Source organism: Crinia signifera, chromosome 1 (genome assembly GCF_055691185.1).
Source record: "Crinia signifera chromosome 1, ASM5569118v1, whole genome shotgun sequence".
Taxonomy (NCBI): Eukaryota; Metazoa; Chordata; class Amphibia; order Anura; family Myobatrachidae; genus Crinia; species Crinia signifera.
The window spans coordinates 130,117,607-130,127,188 of NC_139217.1; positions in this window are offsets into that span (position 1 = coordinate 130,117,607).

The window sequence follows — 9,582 nt, forward strand, 5'->3', positions numbered from 1 at the left end:
GTGCAAAAGCACAGGCTGAAGAGAAAATGGCCCAGTCAGTGGGTAAAGGGGGGAAAACTTTTTTTAGGTATATAAGTGAAAGGAGAAAAACAAAAAGTGGAATAATTAGACTGAAGACAGAGAGTGGAAGTTTTCTTGAGGGGGACAATGTAATAGCAGATAATATTAATAATTATTTCTGCTCAGTATTCACTACTGAAAGAGAGGGGAAGGGGCCACAGTTAAGTTGCAAGTATAGTCAGAAAACTGAGGGAGAGACAAGTACATTTACAGAGGAGAAAGTCCTCACAGAACTCTCAAAACTGAAAGTGGATAAATCAATGGGGCCAGATGGGATACATCCAAGGATACTAAAAGAGCTTAAAGGGGAGCTGGTAAAACCAATAACAGAATTATTCAACCAGTCACTAGCTACTGGAGTAATCCCAGAGGACTGGAAAACAGCGAATGTAGTCCCACTGCACAAAAGTGGAAGCAAGGAAGAGGTAAGCAACTATCGACCAGTGAGCCTTATATCAGTAGTAGGGAAATTGATGGAAACACTCTTAAAACAAAGAGTTGTAGAATATCTTAAAACCAGCAATTTACAGGATCCAAAACAGCATGGGTTTACTGGGGGAAGATCATGTCAAACAAATCTTATTGACTTTTTTGACTGGGTGACTAAAGTAATAGATCAAGGTGGGGCTGTAGATGTAGCTTATCTAGACTTTAGTAAAGCTTTTGACACTGTCCCACATCGCAGACTGTTAAATAAACTTGAAAGCTTGGGATTGGATTCTAAGATAGTTGAATGGATAAGAGCGTGGTTGCAGGACAGAAAACAGAGAGTTGTAGTAAACGGAGTACAGTCAAAGGAGGGAAAGGTTACAAGTGGAGTACCCCAGGGATCTGTACTTGGACCGGTGCTTTTTAATATCTTTATTGGTGATATTGCAAATGGAATTGAGGGTAAAATGTGCCTTTTTGCAGATGACACAAAGGTATGCAACAGGGTAGACACACCAGGAGGGGTAAAACAAATGATTGAGGATCTAGGCAGATTAGAGAAATGGTCAAGAGAATGGCAACTACAGTTTAATGCCAAAAAATGCAAAATCATTCACTTGGGTCTCAGAAATCCAAAGACTCAATATAGTATAAATGGCACTATAATGGAAACTACTGAGGAAGAGAGGGATCTAGGTGTCACTATTTCAGGGGAATTAAAAGCAGGTAGGCAATGTAACAAAGCAATGAAGAAGGCAAGTCAGATGCTTGGTTGCATAGGGAGAGGTATCAGCAGTAGAAAGAAAGAAGTAATAATGCCACTGTATAGGTCATTGGTACGACCTCACCTAGAGTATTGTGTTCAGTTCTGGAGGCCATATCTCCAGAAGGATATAAATACATTAGAGACTGTACAAAGAAGAGCAACTAAAATGGTGCATGGCCTACATCACAAAACGTACCAGGAAAGACTAAAAGATCCTAATATGTATACTTTAGAGCAGAGAAGGGAAAGGGGGGACATGATAGAAACTTTCAAATATATCAAGGTAGGAGACATTCTTCACAGGAAGAGGAGCAACAGAACACGAGGACATGCACTGAAACTAGAGGGAGGAAGATTCAGGGGAAATGTGAGGAAGAATTTTTGGTACTCTTTACCTAGAAGGGCGCCAGCGATTGGAATCGCGGGCGTCGGGGGTAAAAATCGCGGGCATCGCGGGTAAATCGCGGGTACATACAAATCTGCTACCCGCGATGACCGCGATTTTCCCATAGGGAACAATGTTAAAAAGGCTGATTGAGCGCGATTTTAATGTAAAATGCCTCAATGCCCGCGATTTGGCCATAGGAATCAATGTTAAATGGGCTACAGAGCCCAAATAGGCACAATTAACCCTTAAATGTCCCCCCAAATTTTTAACGCCACCCCACGATCCACGCCAACCCGAAGCGTGGTAAACGCAGCGAGCCCTCGAGGGGCGGCGGTATGCGTCCTCCGACCTTTTCATGCCCTACTATCCACGTCGGCGTGGAGTTGAGAATAGAATAGTGTGGCGAGCGCAGCGAGCCACCGAGCCTGAAGCGTGGCGAGCGCAGCGAGCCCCGCGAGGGGACGCGGATACCTTCACAGTTATACGCGTCCCCTCGCGGGCTTCACAGGTGTCCGCGTCGCCACGCTGCGCTCGCCACGCTTCGGGCTCGATTCTATTCTCAACTCCACGCCGACGTGGATAGTAGGGCATGAAAAGGTCGGAGGACGCGTACCGCCGCCCCTCGCGGGCTCGCTGCGCTCGCCACGCTTCGGGTTGGCGTGGATCGTGGGGTGGCGTTAAAAATTTGGGGGGACATTTAAGGGTTAATTGTGCCTATTTGGGCTCTGTAGCCCATTTAACATTGATTCCTATGGCCAAATCGGGTCCATTGAGGCATTTAACAGTAAAATCGCGTCGGTCGGGCCATTTAACATTGATTCCTATGGGAAATCGGGTGCATCGCGTCGCGGGCATCGCGGGTACATTTATGGACGGCCGCGACGCGACCGACGCGATTTCCATGTTTAACATGGGTTTCAATGGGAAATCGCGGGCATCGCGTCGGTCGCGTCGCGGCCAGACATAAATGTACCCGCGATCACCACGACGGGCGCCCTTCTAGGTAAAGAGTACCGAATTTTTTCACAGAAAGAGTAGTAGATAAGTGGAATAGCCTCCCAACAGAGGTGGTAGACGCAAATACAGTAGTACAATTTAAACATACTTGGGATAAGCATATTGATATCCTTACAAAAAAAGAAGGATCAAATATGGTTTGAGGTAACATGTTTAAAAAAAGGGGCAGACTAGATGGGCCAAGTGGTTCTTATCTGCCGTCAAATTCTATGTTTCTATGTTTCTATGTCGGCATAGAGGGGAAATATAACAGTTTTCTGAAGCATACTTTTCTGGGGGAGATGTATTAAATAATCTAAAGTAGAGAAGTTACCCACAGCAACCACTCATCTTACACTATTTTTCTAAAAAAATGATATGACGAGGCTGGTGTGAGAACCTGTGCATTTTAGTAGGTTTGATACATCTACCATAAAGTAGTTTATACTTACAGACTTTGCTTCCCCCTCCTCCGTTACTGCCTGGTCGGTGCATAAGGTGTGTGGTGGACACAAATGTGGGCTGTGCGGAGGTCTGGTGGCATAATTGTGTCAAAGTGGCTTCACTTCCAGTTATACAGTGACAAAAAACAGGCATGACATAGCGGGGGCGGGGCTACAATGACAAGACTCAACAATGAATTGTGCTATCAGGTCCATTTGGACTGCCCACTTGTGCACTGTAAGTGGGCGGCTGAGAGGTTGCGGGGAGCTGTGAGCAGCTGGTGGGCATACAGGTTGTCTTGGGGGGTCGGGAGCACCACCAAAGTTTTTGTAAGGGTTGGTAAGTATAAATTTATTATTGACCTTATGTCACAGGATGTGGGATAGCTACCTTAAATACTGTATATGGCAGCAAGATGTAAATAGTCACATCTATTATAGACGGGGCAGCACGGACGGTGTAATGGTTAGCATTACTGCCTCACAGCACTGAGGTCATGGGTTCGATTCCTACCATGGCTCTAACTGTGCAGAGTTTGTATATTCTCCGGGTACTCTGGTTTCCTCCCACAATCCAAAAATATACTGGCAGGTTAATTGGCTCCCAACAAAATTAACCCTAGAATGTCTGTGTGTGTGCGTGTACATGTGGTGGGGAATATAGATTATAAACTCCACTGGGGCAGGGACTGATGTGAATGTTCAAATATCCTGTAAAGCGCTGTGGAATATGTGTGCGCTATATAAGAAACTGTTAATAAATAAATAATACAATTTTAATGAAGGTAAAGCACTAAGGTAAATAAAAAATACTTTCCTTTTATTTATTTTTTTTAAATAGAAATTCTGTCATGCGATCACCATTTTAGTTTATGTATATAAAATTGTTTGGGTGATTATGTGAGTACTGCGGCAATTACATACCTTTCCCTGGGTATACAATGGGCTATTCTTTCCTGCTTACCTGTTTCCCATTTTCAGTATCCTATGCTGAAGAATTAGTTAATGTATAAAATCTAAATAAATTGCAATTGAATAAGTCTGCCAGCATAGAAAGGGAGCGGACTATTGTATACAGTACATGGGGGCAGATGTATTAAGCCTTAACAAGAGATAAATGCAAGGGTGATAAAGAGAGCTAAACATCCAGCCAATCAGCTCCTACACAGCCTGTAACATGGCATCTAGGATGTGATTGGCTGGATGTTTATCTCTCCTTATCACCCTTGCATTTATCTCTTGTTAAGGCTTAATACATCTGCCCCATGGTGAGATGAGTCACATTCAGAAGCTCTGCAATTCAATTACAATAAAGTCATAGTCATTACTTTTTATTTCATATATTCCAAAGTGCATTCCGCTGAAATTTTGTTTTCTGAAACTTTAGTATAGATAGTGTCTAACTGTGGTCTCCATAGAGCTTTACACTGTAGCTTAGAGATAATCCTGAAACACAATTTTATTTCTACTTGCACATCCCACATATGTGCTTCTTTTACTGTCTTCCCATAACAAAAACACTTTCCCAGTGCTTGACTATGTATTTTAAAACAAAAATACTGATAAAGTCATACTTTTGTTCTCGATTCTGCCCAAGGCTTTCGTAGGTTTTCCAAACCAAGGCATTAACAGGTTTCAGCTGTATTGCAGAGCTAAATGTACTTGAATTTTCCACCTTAAGGGCTGAGAAATTGATGCATTCATTCCATGCCTCAGTAACCAAATCCAGTATTATATTCTTAAAAGTAGGACAGCATACATATTACATACTGGTACAGAGAACTTCTCTATCTTGGACTGATGTCCCAATAAATGTGAAATAGACAGACCCTGGGATGTTTTCTATATCATCTGCCATTCACATAAAACAAAACCTAGTACAGCTGAGACGCTACTCACTGTCCCTTAAATCCTGTCCCTTTTGGGGTCTGCAAATTGCGTCATGTTTCAGCTGGAACAGATGGGAACTACATTCCCCAAAATCACTCTGACATTTTTAGTATGACAAAACAACTGACATGATCATTTATTATTATTATTATTATTATCATCATTATGTTCTACATGGCTGTTCCATAGATATATATATATATATATATATATATATATATATATATATATATTGCAAAGCAGAATCTCCAATATGCGCTAATACAATAAAATAAATGGTCGCTGTAGACACTTAGTTCCCCACTAGTAGGAACTAACTTTACACAAACACACCAACAATAGTGTCTTCAGCGCCCTTACACTGTGTGATGTCATACACAATAATAAATGGATAAAACCAATAAAGAACAAGTGCACTTGCTGGCTGGACCTCAGAGAGCACACACATTCAGGATTACAATTGGGAATATCTCCTAAATTCTGTCTGCTTTTGCTGAGTTTATTTACTAAGAATTTGGTTGGAAATCAACAGAGTGCCTATTCGGGACTATAAATATTTCTGAGTACTGGAACAGCCTTACAGTATATAGATCCTTCAGTATATAGGTGTAGCAGCACCCAAAGACGGTTCTCGTCCTATTATTATAAACCAAGGCATACAATAGCACTAAAGGATTAAATTTAGTCGCTTCCTCGTCCAGTAAAAACAACTATCTCTCAGAGCCTAATTGGGCGTTTAATGTTTAGAAGAGAAAAAAACCCTGATGAAGTCTCCAAGTGAGACGAAACGCGTCGGGTTCTGTTTTAAAGCTCTGTGAAAATAAAAAGAAAATTATTCCACAAGAAACAAGAAGCTACAAGTGTTCTCTGTTCTTAATTTCATTTATTGGTTTTATCCATTTATTATTGTGTATGACATCACACAGTGTAAGGGCGCTGAAGACACTATTGTTGGTATATATATATATATATATATAAGTTCATGGCGTAGCGTTAGAACCGCAATGTAATAAGCCGGTGCCCTCCACAGGAAGACGCTGAGACGGCGGCTCCTGTATATTACTCTTGTCGGCGGCACTCGGAAATAAAGGAGGCAGAGGCATTAAGGTGCCTCTGAGGGAGGCCCCTATATGGCTATAGCTGGAAAAAAGAAATGTGAATGGTGGAGCGCTGACTACTTTATATATAAAAATTATAAAAAGGTTGACCAATTGGGTATTACATTATTAGTTTAATATACTATATCATGAAAATTACATATAAAACATAAATAAAACACAATTTTGAATAAAAATTCAATAAGACAATAATCACCCCTACATAGGACCTGGATGGGAAATTAAAATGTGGATAAGTCTCACTTGTTCCTGGTGATGCTCTCCTGTTTATTGAATGGGTAAGCTGGATTGGCGGGTGTCCATAAACCTGATTTGGAGCCGATGGTGATGTTCTCCCCTCGTTCTCCCCACGTCTCACGGAATGGAGGGCCTCGCAATATTGGCAGGTAGTGGTGTCCCTTTGTTGTAAAAGTCCAGTACTTTACTTGAGCAAAAGAGAGCTGGTCCAAAGTGAGATAACGTAATTTGTAATCCACAGGGTCCAGTAGAGGTGCTCACCCTCATTATTGATTTCTGCCGCCGAGCAGATTAAAGATTCTCAAGAGTGCCCTCCACCAACCCATGTATATTCTCCCACAAGGATTGAGTGGCACCAGAGCAGTTGCACATCCTGAATTGAGTGCCGGAACCTTTCCACATTATATATATATATATATATATATATAGTTTCTTAGTTATATCTACAAATTACCTTATCATGTTGGGAAAACAACACCACAGAGCGCCATATTTGAAGATCTTATATTCTAAGAAGACACAAAAAGGAGGAATAATTAGTTGAAGTTCTGTAATTCTCACCTCCCCTATAGTATAGCCATTCTCAGAATGTGGACATTAGGATTAGACTGTGAGGGTTAGGATTAGGCACTAGACAGAAGGGTAGAGATTAGGGTTAGGGATAGTGGTCAAATACTTGCTAGAATGCCAGTGGATCGGAGGTCTGATTCAGATTTAATGATCACATGACTGCTGAGACCCGAAAGATATTGCTGAAGTTTCTGCAGTAGCCAGGAGAAGGTAAGCCACCACTATGCTACCAGGTCAAAATGTTATGTCTACATGGTCAAAGTGGACATTATGGGGAGTATTCAATGTATGATTCCAACTGTTTGAGCGTCCCGACAGTCCAAATCCTGGGCCGTTTTCAGCCTGCTTGCCTTCAACTCGATAGTCAGAATTCAATGTCGAGTGGTGTCGAGTGGTGAAAAGTGGGCATGCCGACGAAAAGGGCCGTGGATTGTCGAGAAACGTCCGTAAATTTGACAATCCACGGGCTTTACCGACAAAACAAATCCGACTTGTTTTAAAGTTGGATTTGTTTTGTCGAAATCCGCCTTCAGTGCTGTCAGAAACGGCAGAATTGAATAGGCGGTGGGCACTATTTCTCCTGTTGGAAATAGCGCACGACATTGAATACCCCCCCCCCCCCCTATGACTGTTGACACTTTATACCCAACCCTTTTCACTAACTTTGAACCATAACTTCTAGAAAGAACATTAGTAGCTAAACTCCATGAAGAGTAAAGTTTTATACTTTCAGCAGATACCTGTGACATGGAATGACCTACTGTCCTCTGTGCATAGCAGGTATAATATAAGAACTGCAATGCTGTATTGAAAAAAGGATTTGGGCATGGAATGTACTGCATTTCTATTGAAGTATCTATAAAGCAGAGCAGGAAATAAGTGAAACAAATAAACTAACCAAGATACCTGCATGTCTTAGATTCCGATCATTTACGCTGTGTCAAATAAACCAATTTATGCTAAGCTTCACAAATATAAGACTTGTATGCTGGGAGGGGAAGACAACTAAAGGGTAATTAGTGGCAAATTGAAGATCTGAACTTACGACCTATTGCTACAGTTATTACCAGCAGCTGTGTGCATATCTTCCCTGATGTTACAATGTGACAGCTGAAATCAGCAGACCACGAATGTAGACGCATGCAAGAAAATACAAAATAATTGCTCTGGTTTTTTGTTTTTTTCCTTCTTCTGCTTCCTCATATCAGATTCACGTACTTGTCAGTGAGTGTAAGGACTGACAAAAAAGCTCATTCACAAATACTCAACGCTAACTGAAAGGTATGTTGAAGTGGCTGAGAGAGCATCAGATAGTCCCAGACACTTTTACAATTGAAGCAGATCAGTTGAGATTTGATAAAGCCATCACATTAGTGCGCCCAGCTCGCAGACAGAGACTGAAGTGCCAGAAGCAGAGGGTGAGGCCACAGGATAAGGCACGGTGACAGCCATTGTTCACAGGTTGAGTAGCAATGGGTGATAATATATACTGTACACTACAAACTGTAACATGTATTATAGGTAGAAAGTGGAGGACTGATATTAACTCTCCAATGGTCTGTCAAGGTTGCCTGCAGCCTCAGGTACAATATTTAACTGGCCATATATTTATCACTATGGGCAAGATCTATGAACCAATGACACAGACGTTTGATGCTCTCTAGGGGTTACATGTACAGTACTACGCAGTTTGTTCTTTGGCATATTGTGTACAATACAATCGGTTTACTATCCTGTGGTTTAGATTGTGAAGGGTCAGATTGCTGCTCATGTGCTGAAATTGTATAGAAAAAACGAAATGTTTCTTATGGGGCCTACACATGGGGCAATTTCAGTCCATTATCTAAGCAATCTGACTGGATCACTTAGAAATGACTTTACATAGCTCCATGTGTAGGGGCCATAGTGATAGCGATGTGCGGCCCCACGCGACACTATCGCTGGGCGATTAAGATCCTGCATGCAGAATAAAGCTAGCTGGATCACCAGTCAGGGCCAGTGTTCTCACCAGAGAACACTGGCCCTGACAGATTGCTCAGCACACAGCACTGACACATTGCTGTGCATTGCTCAGCGCAGTCACCCCATGTGTAGGCCCCGTTACAGTTAAAATTAATTGGTTTTGCTTTTACAACCAGGGGTTAAAGTGGGCAGAACAGGGTGGAACTGAGTTCCACCACCTCTAATGGTGATGTATAACTAGTTCAGCTCTGCATTGGCCCTGGCACAGTAATTCCAGCAGAAAAGCATTATAGTTTGCATGAGGTACCGTGCCACTGGCACTGGCTATGCCCAGTGGGGGGAGGGAGAGTAATTAGGTGGCAGATGGAAAGGAGTTCCCCCACCTCTCCAGGACCACTTTTAACCCTGTTTACAACTCATTTTAAAGTTAATCAGAAGTGGGCATCTTGGGTGGAGACTGAGTAGTACTGGGATGAGTAATACTGAGACAGACTTGTACCCCCTGGATGGTGTGTGCCAGGAAAATTAACTACTGATGATGGTCCTGCGTGTCGCCATCTCTGGATCAGTTCTTTAGCACATGCAGGCAAATTCTAGTTAGATCTCCTAGCAAGTGCATGCTAAACATTCAGTTAGCACACATCGCTGTGTGTGTGTGTATGGGCAATCTAGGCACCGGGATAATATCTAGCACATAGCGCTAAGCAAACATCTCAGTGTGTC